The sequence below is a fragment of the Curcuma longa genome, chromosome 18, assembly GCF_044706935.1.
Source record: "Curcuma longa cultivar G26 ecotype Majalengka, Jawa Barat chromosome 18, ITB_CL_G26_1.1, whole genome shotgun sequence".
In the NCBI taxonomy this organism is placed as follows: domain Eukaryota; kingdom Viridiplantae; phylum Streptophyta; class Magnoliopsida; order Zingiberales; family Zingiberaceae; genus Curcuma; species Curcuma longa.
In genome coordinates this window covers 526,288-539,731 of record NC_133878.1, presented here as the reverse complement: position 1 = coordinate 539,731, position 13,444 = coordinate 526,288, and the positions used below count along the sequence as shown (strand labels likewise).

General features: G+C 36.5%; 1 pseudogene; it reads left to right on the top strand.

Annotated features, from left to right (window-relative positions):
* Positions 1-959: 959 nt before the first annotated feature.
* On the top strand, positions 960-1,777 carry LOC141812300 (uncharacterized; annotated as a pseudogene).
* The last annotated feature ends 11,667 nt before the right edge of the window (positions 1,778-13,444 follow it).

Here is a 13,444-nt window from a genome sequence, read left to right as displayed (position 1 = left end):
AAGTATGAAGATTTTTGTTGATATCTCACGCCATGTTGAACTGGAGGCAGAGAGAATTAAATCCGCATAAATTTATAGACAAGCTTTTGTAGCTGAAGGTTCTGTTAGAATGTCAAAACAAGAAGCAATTTAAAAGGAATAAACATGGAAAGAAATCTAAAAGCAAACTGACTTGCTTTAACTGTGGCAAGAAGGGTCACTTCGTTCGGGAATGTACTGAGCCGAAAAACATATATCTATGTTTATCTTCCATTCAAGAGCATAACGTTTGCTAGTACAATGTTGTTAACTAATTCTTATCCTTTATGGATTATAGATTTGGGAGCAACAAACCATGTAGCACGTGAGCAAGCTATATTCATAGAGTACCTTCGGATACCAGTTGGTAACAAGTGGATATATGTAGGAAACAATACAAGGATTGAACTTAAAGGAGTTGACATTTGTAAACTCAACCTACGTGGTGGACATACTTTGCTTCTACATGATGTCCTTTATGCTCTTGAAATTAAACAAAATTTAGAGGGCATTTGGTTTGAATTTTTTTTTTCTATTTTCTATTTTTCATTTTCTATTTCTATTTTTCTATTTTCTGATCTAGATTTTAGAAAATAGAAAATACGTTTGGTATGATATACTATTTTCTATTTTCTAGAAAAGAAAATTAAAAAATATATTTGGTTTGTTAATATAAAAAATTATAAATAAAATAATTTTTTTAATAAAAAATCATCTTATTCATGGAAAAGGAAAAAAATCTTATGTGAAGAACAATAAGGAATTCAAGAATAAACATTACTATTCTCCAAATTCACATCCAGCAAACATCTCCAAAACAAAAATATAATTGGCACGCAAAATACATGTATATAGAAATCCAAAACATAATAAATAAACTAAAATCCAAAACATGTATACAGACATATGTTGTCAATAAAAATCCAAATCCAAATCAAACCATGCGATTGAGGTGTTCCAATGTAGGCTTTATCTCAACTGAGGTGTTCCAGAACGCCATCACTTGCTTCAACAACACCGTCCTTTCCTTCAGCAAGGAGATGTTCACCAAAGTTGTTTGGTCTACCAACCAAGCCGGCGGCGCTTTCCTCTCCGTCACCATACACTATGACATTTCCCTCTCAAAACCCCATGCTCAATTGGTGAGGAAAAAGAAGGGCAGGAGGTGCTTTGTCGCTGGCGATTCTGCCATCAGCCTCCACTAGGATACCTCTGCCGTCGCCTATGAATCGGGGCCCGAGCCGAGAAAGGGCTTCTACCTCGCCATGGTCGTCGACGCCGAGTTCGCGCTGCTGCTGGGCGACATGTGCGGGCAATTCATCGAGCAGTTCGAGGGCAGCACCCGATCGCGGCGTTCGCAATGGTGAGCCAACGGGCGCAGGTGCACGGCGAAACTCTCTACTCCACCAAGGTGGCGTTAGACGAAGGCGGGAAGGAGCACGAGATTGTGATCCGATGCAAAGGGGACAAGCTCAGCGCCGAGGAGTCGAAGCTGCACGTGGCGGTGAACAAGAAGAAGGTGGTCAGCGTGAGGAGATTGAGGTGGAATTTCAGAGGGAACCAGACCATCTTCGTCGACGGTTCGACGGTGGGCGTGATGTGGGACGTGCACGGCTGGTGGTTCTGCGACTCCTCCTGCTGCGCCCTGTTCACGTTCCGGCAGCTGAGCGCCATGGAGAGCCGACTGTGGCTGGACGGAGACTTGGAGAAAGGGATCTCTGGCTTCTCCCTCTTGATCCAGGTCTTCAAAAATCATTAAAACGAATCGCCCAAAGTCGGACAAAAGGAATACTGTAGTGCATTTTTCCCGTTTTCTAGTTATCCGTCACAGTTCATTTTTCATAGAAAATAACATTTTATTATTTTCTATTTTTTTTAGAAAATGATTTTTACTGAAAAAATGAGATTGGAAAATATAACATAAACAGTAATTTAAATAAAAAAAAGAGAAAACACCAAACCAAACGCTACTTGGTGTATGGAACTTTAAATTAACTCTGTGTTAATAGGATATGATTTTTTAACAAATAGTTTCATGGTTCTTGATATAGAACCAAATACTAATTATGGAATTGATGGTTGTATTTGAAATATTGCTCTTACTAGTGATGCTGATATTAATGATGAAGTTTAGCATTTTAGCATGTTTAATTGTAACTTTTCTATGTGTGAGCTTTGTCTTGTTGAATAGACACCACAATAATAGGTCAAATGTGAAGGCTACTGGTATGAGCATGTGTATTTGTGTTCTCATGTGTCCCAAGACTCTTACACATTGAAGGTGAAATTTGATTAGGTATTGCTAAAAGAAGAAAAAAATCAGATATGATTAGGTCTATGATGGCTATTGTCAATTTTCTAATGTAGTTTACTTATCCAAGTATCTTCTAAGTTGTGTATATATCCTAATATCAACTATGTTATGTAGCTAGTTTTCGTGAGTAACAAGATGGAACCATCTCTGAATTAAAATTGAGAGATGCTACTTTTCTTGAAAATGAATTTCCAACTAAGATTGAGATATATTTTGTCAATGATAAAGCACAAGGGATGAAGAGGATGATTCAATATGTTCAAAGGTAGTTGTAAGATTATTCCTCAGAAAAGGTTTGATATTGAGAATAAGGCATTAATGATTATTATCTTTATTTTTAAGGATCTAATATGAGTTTGAAAAGCTATACAGATGTAGATTGAGTAGGAGACCTTGATGATGCAGAAAATCCACATCTGGCTATACCTTCTTGCTAAATAATCTCATGGAACAGCAAGAAACATACTTGTGTAGCACTGTCGATAATGGAATCTGAGTATGTGGTTTGATCAGCGGTTGTACAAGAAGCCATCTGGTTAAGAAGATTCCTAAAGCATCTGAAGATTATTGAGAACAATGGGAGTCCTGTTACAGTGTATTGTGATAATCAAGCTGCGATAGTTTTTTTAAGGATTTCAAATATCACAGCAAAGGCAAGTATATAGCTATAAAGTATAACTTTCTAAGGGATATAATTTTTAAGAAAAAGATAATTCTTGAGTATATTTCTACATGTGTTATACTTGCAGATCCTTTTACTAAGTCATTGACTAGAGAGTCATTTCAAGGACATGTGAAGTCTTTGAGGCTTCAGAGAATGTAGCATATTGTAAAATGATTGTTTATAAAATGCCATAATTTATTTAGTGTATATGCCTTTGTGACATTTTAGATAAAGTCTCGGTGAGCATGTTGGCAGGTTGAGATTGGTCCTCTCACATGGGCAATCATATCTATTTATTAAGTATAAATAGAGGTAAGACTATTACTTATGGGACAACTAATGAACTTGTGAATAGAGACATACCTGTAAGTTAGAGTCGCCTTGATTGTTGTATCAAGATAAGATCATTTGTGAATTAATAATGATCGGAGTAAATGAACCCATCATTTACGAAACCTGCAAGAAGCCAAATTGAATTCAAAATTAGCATTGAGAATATCTAGATCGAAATCTGTACGATGTTTGAGAATAAGATGCGCTCTTTATTAGTATAGAGAATAACATCATAACATGTGATTCATACTACATGTGCAATAGTGACTGTAGGATCAGTGGGTGCACTAAGGGGAGGTGAATAGCGTATTCTTTTCGTTCATTAGTTCGTTACTAACACAGAAACTTAGCAGTAGATTAGATACAAAGAGAGGAGACACTTGGATTTACTTGGTTCCTAACCCCCAGGATTAGTACGTCCAAGGCCTATGCACGGGAAGACGCCTATCTTCTAATGGTCTCCTTTCGAGACCTTTGTTTGGAGGTAGAGAAACCTGTCTTACAGTCAAAATTAATAACAATGAAATACAAGAGTAAGACTTAAGAAAGATTAACCAAACATTAATGCAGTGGTCGATCCGAAAGTCCTGAGCGCAACGCACTATTCCTGGAGCTTTCTCGGTCACACGAGCTTGGCTCCATTCACGTCCAGTAGCACCGCAGGATGAAGACGTATGAGAGTAGTAGTGATGCCTTGGTGCTGGTCGTATAGGCCATATAAAGACTTTTTCAGGCACCTGGATCCCTTTTCGGCTCCATTCACGTCCAGTAGCACCGCAGGATGAAGACGTATGAGAGTAGTAGTGATGCCTTGGTGCTGGTCGTATAGGTCATATAAAGACTTTTTTAGGCACCTGGATCCCTTTTCGGGTGCTTGGAACTGATCTAATCCGATTTGATTCTTTCAGTCTTTATCGGGGTCAATTCCACCTGATTTGGGCGCCTAGAACACATAGGGGCGTTTGGACTGTCCGGGGACTTGGAGTAACATCTGGGCGCCCGAATCTAATTAACTCAGGTTTAACTTAAGTTAACCTCGGGCTCAATTTAGCTGTTTCTGTTTGCTCCTCTTATGCTTCCTCTATCTTGCTTCTAGCTCTTGGTCCTTGCAAAATCAGTATATAAACAAACAAGCAACCTAAGCCTACATGTAGTTCATCTAACCTATTAGGCTTACCTAAACCTTACCCTGTAGGTCTAATTTAGTAGTTTACTTGTGTCTAACTTTTAGTTAAAACTAGTTACTTCTATAGGTAGACTTTCTACCTACCAAACATCCTATTTAGACTTTCCCTTGTCTAACCTCCAGTTATGACTAGTCACTTCCATAGGTAGACTTTTCACTTGTCAAACATCTGGTCACCCTTTGACCTACTTGGACTTTTCCTTGCCCAACCTCCAGTCAGGACTTCCTGGTAAGACGAACGTTGGAATAAGAATCCCGAATAAAATCTCCGTATATAATAGGATCACCCAATCAAGATCCTGCAAATTACAACATACAATATCCACTAAATACAATAATGCATTTAAGTTTACAACAAAATAAAGCTCCCACTTAACTTATCTTACCCCACTCTTTTCCAATTAAACGGTTAACATGATTAAACTATTAACACAACTTCCCACTATTACAAATCCAATTAACACAATTTGGCTAGATCTAACACTTACCTAACCAAACCAATTAAAACCATTCCACACCTATAATCCAATTAACACAACTAATAGCAGTTACCATTAATCATATACATCCAATTAAACTCATCCCCTACTTAATCACAGCCGACTTTAAGCTATCAAAAAAACAAACACACATACCTTAATCGGAAGAAACAAATCACAAGCTAATTCACAACAACCAGTTTAGAACAGATCATAGCTAATCTACTGGAATTAATCAACAAATTTGCCTCCATCCAAAAATCAGACTAGAATTGAACTGAAATCCCGAAATCAGATTTGCCTCCATCCCGAAACGAGATCTGTAGGCTAACATAATCTCAAGAAACTCCATCAAAAATGAGATTGGAACAGAATCCATCTCAACAGATCAATTTCCTATTCCATCGAATCAAACAACCACGAACAACCCAACAGCAATCAACAATCCAATCAACCCAACAGCCACAAACAGATCCAATAGAAATTCGATCTAGAATTCAGAAATCTCAACATTGGATTCAAATCATCGATGGAAACCAATCCAAGACACTTACCTCGGATCTGATGTGCCCTAGAAAACCCAGCTCAGCACCGATTTTGCTCCGATCGTAACCGTCGTCCTCCACCGGCCAACTCTAAATTGAGCTGTGAGCTTAACCAAATTCAGAAATCTGAAGAATCCTAGTGATAATCACTAATTTCCATACTCACAGCTAGGTTTTCGAGCTTACCAATTGATCTTTCCCTTGATTTCGATCTCCCTTGTTCGCGTCGCCCCGATCGCCGCCACCCGATCAAATCCTAGCCACTCCCCGACGAGAATCCAACTCGTCGGTCGAAGCTCTTGGTCACCAATGATCCACCTCTGAGTCAGCACTGGCTTCAGATAAGCGCTTGCGCTATCGAGAGAAGAAGAGGAGAAGAGAAATCGTGATCTCGTGAGCTCGGTGAAGAAAGAATCAGAACTTTAAACTTTCTTAATGGGTTTCAGGTATCGGATTTAAACTGAATCAGATCTAATAACCTAAATGGGCTAAGTTAAATAGGCTGAGTTAATTGGGCTTCAACAGTAAACCCAAGTTTGAGCTTAAACCCAATAACAATCTATATTTTAATTGGCTAATCCTAACCATAACATGGATTAATTCCTCCTTAATTCTTGTTAACCAATTAGAGCTAAATTATTTATAATTAACCCCAAACTTTAATTTACATCCTAAAAAATTTCTCGTATCTTACAAAAACACTAGCAGTGGATATTAAATACTAACACATAGACTCATGGAATTACTTGGTTCTTAATCCTCAGGATTAGTACGTCTAACGCTTATATATGGGAAAGTGCATGTCTACTAATGGTCTCCTTTCCAGAACTCTTTCTGAAGGCGGAAAAATCCATCTTATAGTCCAAATAATAATATAAAGGAAATATAATAAGATTTAATTAAAATAAAGAGAACACCCATATAACCGATCTAAAAGTCCTTGAGCACAGCGCACCCTTCCTATAGCTTCCCTGGTTGCAAAAGCTAGGCTATGTTCGCGTTCAGTAGCATCGTAGGATGAAGTAGCAGCGTAGTTGATGCCCTTGATGGTGATGGCCTTATAAAGATTCTTTCGGGTGCTAGAATTTCTTTTTGGGCACCTCGGACCAATCCGATCTGATCTAATTTCGTCGATCTTTATCGAGGCCAATTCCACCTTATTCGGGCATCTAGACCAACCCCAAGCGCCTGGATGATCCGGGCATTTAGAGCATTGACCTGAGTTGACTCCGAGCTTAGTTCGACTACTTTTGTTTGCCCCTCTTATGCTTCGTCATTCTTGCTTCCAACTCCTGGTTCCTGTAAGCTCAGCATACAACAAACAAGCAACCTAAGTCTATTTGTAGTCTGTCTGACCTACTAAGCTTACCTAAGTCTAACCCTATATGTTTAACTTACTGGGCTTACACATGCCTAACTTTCAGTTAGGACTAATCACTAGGTAGACTTTCCACCTGCTAAACATCTATTACCCTTGACCTACTTGGACTTTCCTTTGCCTAACTTTCAGTTAAGTCTAGTTACTTAGTAGATTTCCTACTTACCAAATATCTAGTCACCCTTGACCTACTTGGACTTTCCCTTGCCTAACCTCCAGTTAGGACTTCCTTACCCAGCTTCACTCACCAGGACTTCTTGCCCAACCTCTAACCAGGACTTCTCTTGCCTAACCTTCAGTTAGAACTTCTCCTACCTAACCTACAATTAGGACTTCTTGTTTGGTCCAACTGATTAGGACTTCTTTGCTCGGTCCAACTAACTAGGACTTTTTGCTAGTCTTATGGTCAACTTTGACCTGACTAGACTTTACTCATCCAAATATCAGATATTGTTTGGATCAAACCTTGGTCAAACAAATCAGACCTAAGTATATTGTCAAACATCAAAACCTTGAGAGGCAAACTTATGCTCCCTACACCAACATTATACACATATTCCTAGGTGACTTAGGATTTCTTAACTTCTCGAATCCCTCAAGGAGCTACCCAAGGAGAACGAACCTGACAATCTTCTTAGTTCAAGATTTTCTCAATTTTTATAACCAGATTTCATTTAACTTCGCTCTTTAGTCCTACTTGAAGGGGAACATGTGTAATTAAGGTAAGCCCATTCAATAAGAAGGAGGTCATTTACTTTATTTTCACTCTTCCGACCATAACCTTCAACAAGCACCTAAGGCAGCCACATATTTAATCGGACTTCATTCGACTTCGCTCCTCAGTCTGACTTAAATGGGAGATTGATGGTACTCGAGTCATTTCCCAACTGACTGGTATTGATTTTTGACTGATCATACTTGATTTCAGAACACCTTACATTCTGAGCACCATGGCCCAAATGCTCAGACACATAGTAGACCCATGCATAATGATCATCTTTAAATGGACATTCCTGAGCACCAGAGATTGGTATACCCCAAAGGTTGATATCCTTGAGCACCAACCGACATCTTCAAAAGGGCATCTCGAACACCAAAGGTTGATATCCTGGAACACCAAAGGTTAGCATCCCCAAGCACCAACTGATGGGAGTTCCCGAGCACCTATGGGTGTCTCCAGATTTACATGCCTAAGTACTAAAATAGATTGGCATGCCTAAGCACTAATACTCACTCGAATTGAGCTGGTTACTCAGTCGATCTAGTACTTAACTTTGATTACTGGGGACCTATGTGAATAATTTCCATAACTACAGTTGGGTCCCTAATCACACAGCAGGCAAATAGTTGATGGACACGTGGTAGATCATATGCGCGGGAGGTAAGGGACACGTAAGTAGAAAACTCTTAGATAAATTCGGTCATTAGAATAATAAAAAAGTTCCTTCAATTGATTGATCATGATATCCAATCCTAATCGATTGAAAATAAATCATCAATCAAATGATACTACTGTTCAACTTCAATTCTGCGCATTAGTCGACTGGTTATATGTCATTCGGATTAATTTGAGAATTGATTTGATTGATAAGGGATATCAGTCGACTGATTCTATTTCGAAAGCAAATATAAGAGAATCAATTCGACTGATTCATTATATCAGTCGATTGATTTTATTTCTAAAGAAAATAGAAAAGGATCAATTTGACTGATTCATTATATCAATCGAACGACTCTGTTTCAGAAGTAAACAAAAGAAAATTGATTCAACTAATTCATCATATCAATTGACTAATTTTGTTTCGGAAGTAAATAGAAGAGGATCGATTCGACTGATTCATTCAGTCGATTGATTTTGTTTTGGAAGCAAATAGAAAAGAATCAATTTGACTAGTGATTGGATTAGCCATATCAGTTGACTGGTATATGTATCCATTCGATTGATATTTGAAAATTGATAAAATCAGATACTATTTCAAAAGGTTCAGAAGTCATTGTTTGGTCGTTGACCAAATCAGTATACTCATATAAGAAATCAATCGACTAATTTCAGGAAAAACTGAGCAGGTTTAAAGAGAGAAACTTAGCCATTGTTTAGTTACTGTTCATGCTCAAAGCTCCAAGTTTTCTTGCTCAAAAGTTGAAAAAAATCATCTAGTGTTCTACTATATAACTTGAGCAATCCCTTGAAGAAAAAAAAAAAAACTCTCAAGATCATTGTAAAACTTCTCTTCTTTCTCTTTGTGTTTTTGCTATCTTTTATAAGCTATTGTAATCCTACTATAAGAATGTTTCTCCACCTTTGAGGTTTGTCCGAGAAGAAGAAGGTTTAGTGGAAGTGGTGAGCTAAGAGTAGATCCTTGGATTAGTCGCCTCAAAAAGGCAGATACCAAGTAAAATCATCTAAGTTAGTGTTGTGTGTGTGGCATGGCTAGTTCATTGAAAAGTTTTTGCTGCCCTAGTTCAAGACAAGTGATTTGAGCTATTTAACTCCCCCCTCTTCTAGCTCACAAGATCCTAACATCTACAAGACTCTCATTTCTCCTACTTGACATTGATTTAAGCATCAGAATGACCGTACTGGTAGAGCTGGTCAACCCTAACATTCACTACATTCTCAGGCCGTCGGATTTTAGGATCTAGGAGAGGTGGATGTAGCTTCAAGAAAGGAGGAGTCCGAACGATCAAAAAGGACACCATCAATAATCTTGGGTTTTATTTGTAGAGTTTACCTAGTGGTCTATATGACCAAGAAACAACAAGTTATGAGTCGTAGTTGATATTTTAGTTTGATCTTGAGTTATGTAGGGATACTCAAGTGGATTTAATCGATTTAATTGTTCAATCAATTAAGGAGTCAATTGTAAACATCTACTCAAGAACAAAAAGTTTATGATTTAGTTCTAGTCAATTAGAGGAAGAATTCAATTGAGTTGATAGTTAGCCAAAAAATTTTAGAAATAAGATGCTCTTTTTTAGATTGAGTCACTTGGGAATTGACCCAAGTGACTGAACTTATGACCATTGGCTCGCAATGGTTGTTTGTGTAGTTTCAACCGACAGTAGGATATGCATAACTTAAATAAATTTTTTATAAATTAATTGTTAGAAGAAAATATTGCTATGTTATCTATTGGAATCGCGATTAGAATGGTTTTCAATCAATTGGAAGCTAGCTATAGTAGTCCGATTGGTAAGTTGTTTAGAGGCAGTCATTATACGACAAGGTCACTGTCAACGGAGTCAACTAGAAAGGGATACAGCCAACGCACTTAGACTTGCAGTTTCACATGAGTGCCGCCAAAAAAGAAGCTTCATCCACAATTCAGTAGCTACTGAATTGAGTCCCCACCTAATTTAGCCCACCATTCTCATTCTTCCAATAGGTAATCAACCCAACTCCTTGCTATGTCTCGAAGCGTACTATTGATTTATTTTTTATAATTTAAATATTTAATTTTATGATCCAATTAATTTTGAAAGTGATTGATTCGATCCTATAAAAAATTTTCATCGATTAACAAGATAAATTGAGAAGCACAAGACGATTCAACGTTATAAAATTTTCACATTCTCCGAGTGTAATATACTCTAGGTGATATTTAAATTTTTATTGTCTAAAAAACTTATTTCAATTCTTACCACCGTACCATAGCCCTGGACTAAGCATTACTCTTTCAATGCAGCACAAGAGAGTCGTTATCTCTGCACAACATCATAACTTCTTTGCGTCTTTATTTTTCACTAATAATTGATATTAAAGGAGCCTTATAATATGTCTCTATCACACAGTCTAATATCACATTTAGTATAAATCATATGTTAATCAATTTTTTACATATTCTTTGTCGTATTGAATATAGAAGAAATAATATTCTTAAAAGCAACCTACTATATCACATCCAATTATATCAAAAATGAATATAAAATTATTGTTAGTGCATGTGACATTTGAGATTATTTATTAATAATTTCTTCACTTATATTTGTCTTATTAATACAACACCTAAAATTTGGTGGGACAACATTGAGATGACATATCTATCTACAAATCTATTTTACTTTCATGTTTATATAAAACATGTGAAATTTAATTTTTACTTATTTAGGAGTGGTGTGGTGAATAGTCTCTTACATCTTCACACATGATCATCAATTTGCTAGCATCTTCACTAAATCATTGACTAGACAGCATATTAACATTCAAACTCTATATCATTGGGTTTATAAGGGGTAAGGACAATAAAAATTTGATCTCAATCGACAAGGAATTACCAAACAAATAAAATTTTGTTAATATAATGTAGTTCACATTATTGTTATTGTGTACAAAATATAATTATCATATTTATAAAGATACTATAAACCCTTATAAATAATTTATATAAATATACCTATTGGCCTATGGCAATAATTATATGAAGCAATTATATTCTTCTTTTATTATGAGTTTGTCCTTGTTAATTTACAGAATCTTCCTCCTGCCTACATTAATGATCTTAGGGTTTCGTTCTCTCTACCCAAGTGACAAATCCTTCATGATCACATGGTCTCAGACTAAATTCCAAAGCTTGCTAGAAGAATAGCAACAAAAGTTGACCCCTTAATAACCACAAAATCTGACCTTCATCTAATATGGATCATTCGCAAATGAACGACTGAGATTAAAGATCATTGAGCCAAATGCTTTGACACAAGCAAGATATTTAGCTCTTTTCATGACCATGCTATCTCACTCATGGCCATCATTCTCATTGTTACTTATGGAGAGTAAAGCATACGGCGAGGAATTGGAATTAGTTGATGCGAAGTCGACGATTATGGCTTCCACTTCATCTAGAAAGCCGTATGCTTTGGAAGCAGCAGGTGCTGTAGCGAAACTGATAGCAAAAGAAGGTAAATCGGCCACATTAAGATTACCATCTGGGGAGGTCCGTTTGATATCCAAAAACTGCTTAGCAACAGTCGGACAAGTGGGTAATGTTGGGGTGAACCAAAAAAGTTTGGGTAGAGCCGGATCTAAGTGTTGGCTAGGTAAGCGTCCTGTAGTAAGAGGAGTAGTTATGAACCCTGTAGACCATCCCCATGGGGGCGGTGAGGGGAGAGCCCCAATTGGTAGAAAAAAACCCACAACCCCTTGGGGTTATCCTGCGCTTGGAAGAAGAAGTAGGAAAAGGAAAAAATATAGTGATAGTTTTATTCTTCGTCGCCGTAAATAGGAATATTGAAAATAGAATTTTTTTTAATTTGAAAAAAATGTAATGGGCGAACGACGGGAATTGAACCCGCGCATGGTGGATTCACAATCCACTGCCTTGATCCACTTGGCTACATCCGCCCCTTTTCTAGCTAAAGGATTTTATCTTTTTTCCATTCATCATTATTGTATTTATTCTGACCTCCATACTTAACTTAGATCGAGATATTGGACATAGAATGCCAATCTTTAAAATAAAAAATGTAAAAAAAAAGGAGTAATACACTGTGACATGACACGTTCACTAAAAAAAAACCCTTTTGTAGCTAATCATTTATCGGCAAAAATTGAAAAACTCAACACGAGGGAAGAGAAAGAAATAATAGTAACTTGGTCTCGGGCATCTACCATTATACCCACAATGATTGGCCATACAATCGCTATTCATAATGGAAAGGAACATTTACCTATTTATATAACGGATCGTATGGTGGGTCACAAATTGGGAGAATTTGCACCTACTCTGTCTTTTACGAGACATGCAAGAAACGATAATAAATCTCGTCGTTAAGTTCATTTCTTATACTTTATATACTTATGTATTTGTATTTAATATACATATATACAATCTAAATATGTTATACAATATAAAATAAATAAATATGTATGCTATACGCAAAAAATGAAAAAAAAAGAAGTGTTTATCATTCATTGATAGGAGATATCATAACCTTATGATAAATAACTCAATTTCGGATAAAGAAATAAGAATTTTAGTTCAAAATATATGTAATATGTCTGTTTTCAAAGGGCGAAGAGTAATTGATCAAATTCGCGGGCGTTCATATGAAGAAACACTTATGATATTGGAACTCATGCCTTATCGAGCATGTTATCCAATTTTAAAACTGGTTTATTCGGCAGCAGCAAATGCTAGTCATAATATGAATTTGAAGGAAACTGATTTATTTATTAGTGAAGCTAAAGTTAATAAGAGTAGTTTTATAAAAAAATTAAGACCTCGAGCTCGAGGACGTAGTTATGGTATAAAAAGTCCCACCTGTCATATAACAATTGTATTAAAAGAAAAATCTAAATTTTTATTAGATAAATCTAAGATTTAGATTCGTTATCTTATTTATAGTCAAATATAATATATGGGTGGAAAAAAATATAATAGAAAAATATGGGACAAAAAATAAATCCACTTGGTTTCAGACTTGGTACAACTCAACATCATCATTCCTTTTGGTTCGAGAAACCAAAAAATTATTCTGTAAGTTTACAAGAAGATGAAAAAATAAGGAATTGTATTAAGAACTATGTACAA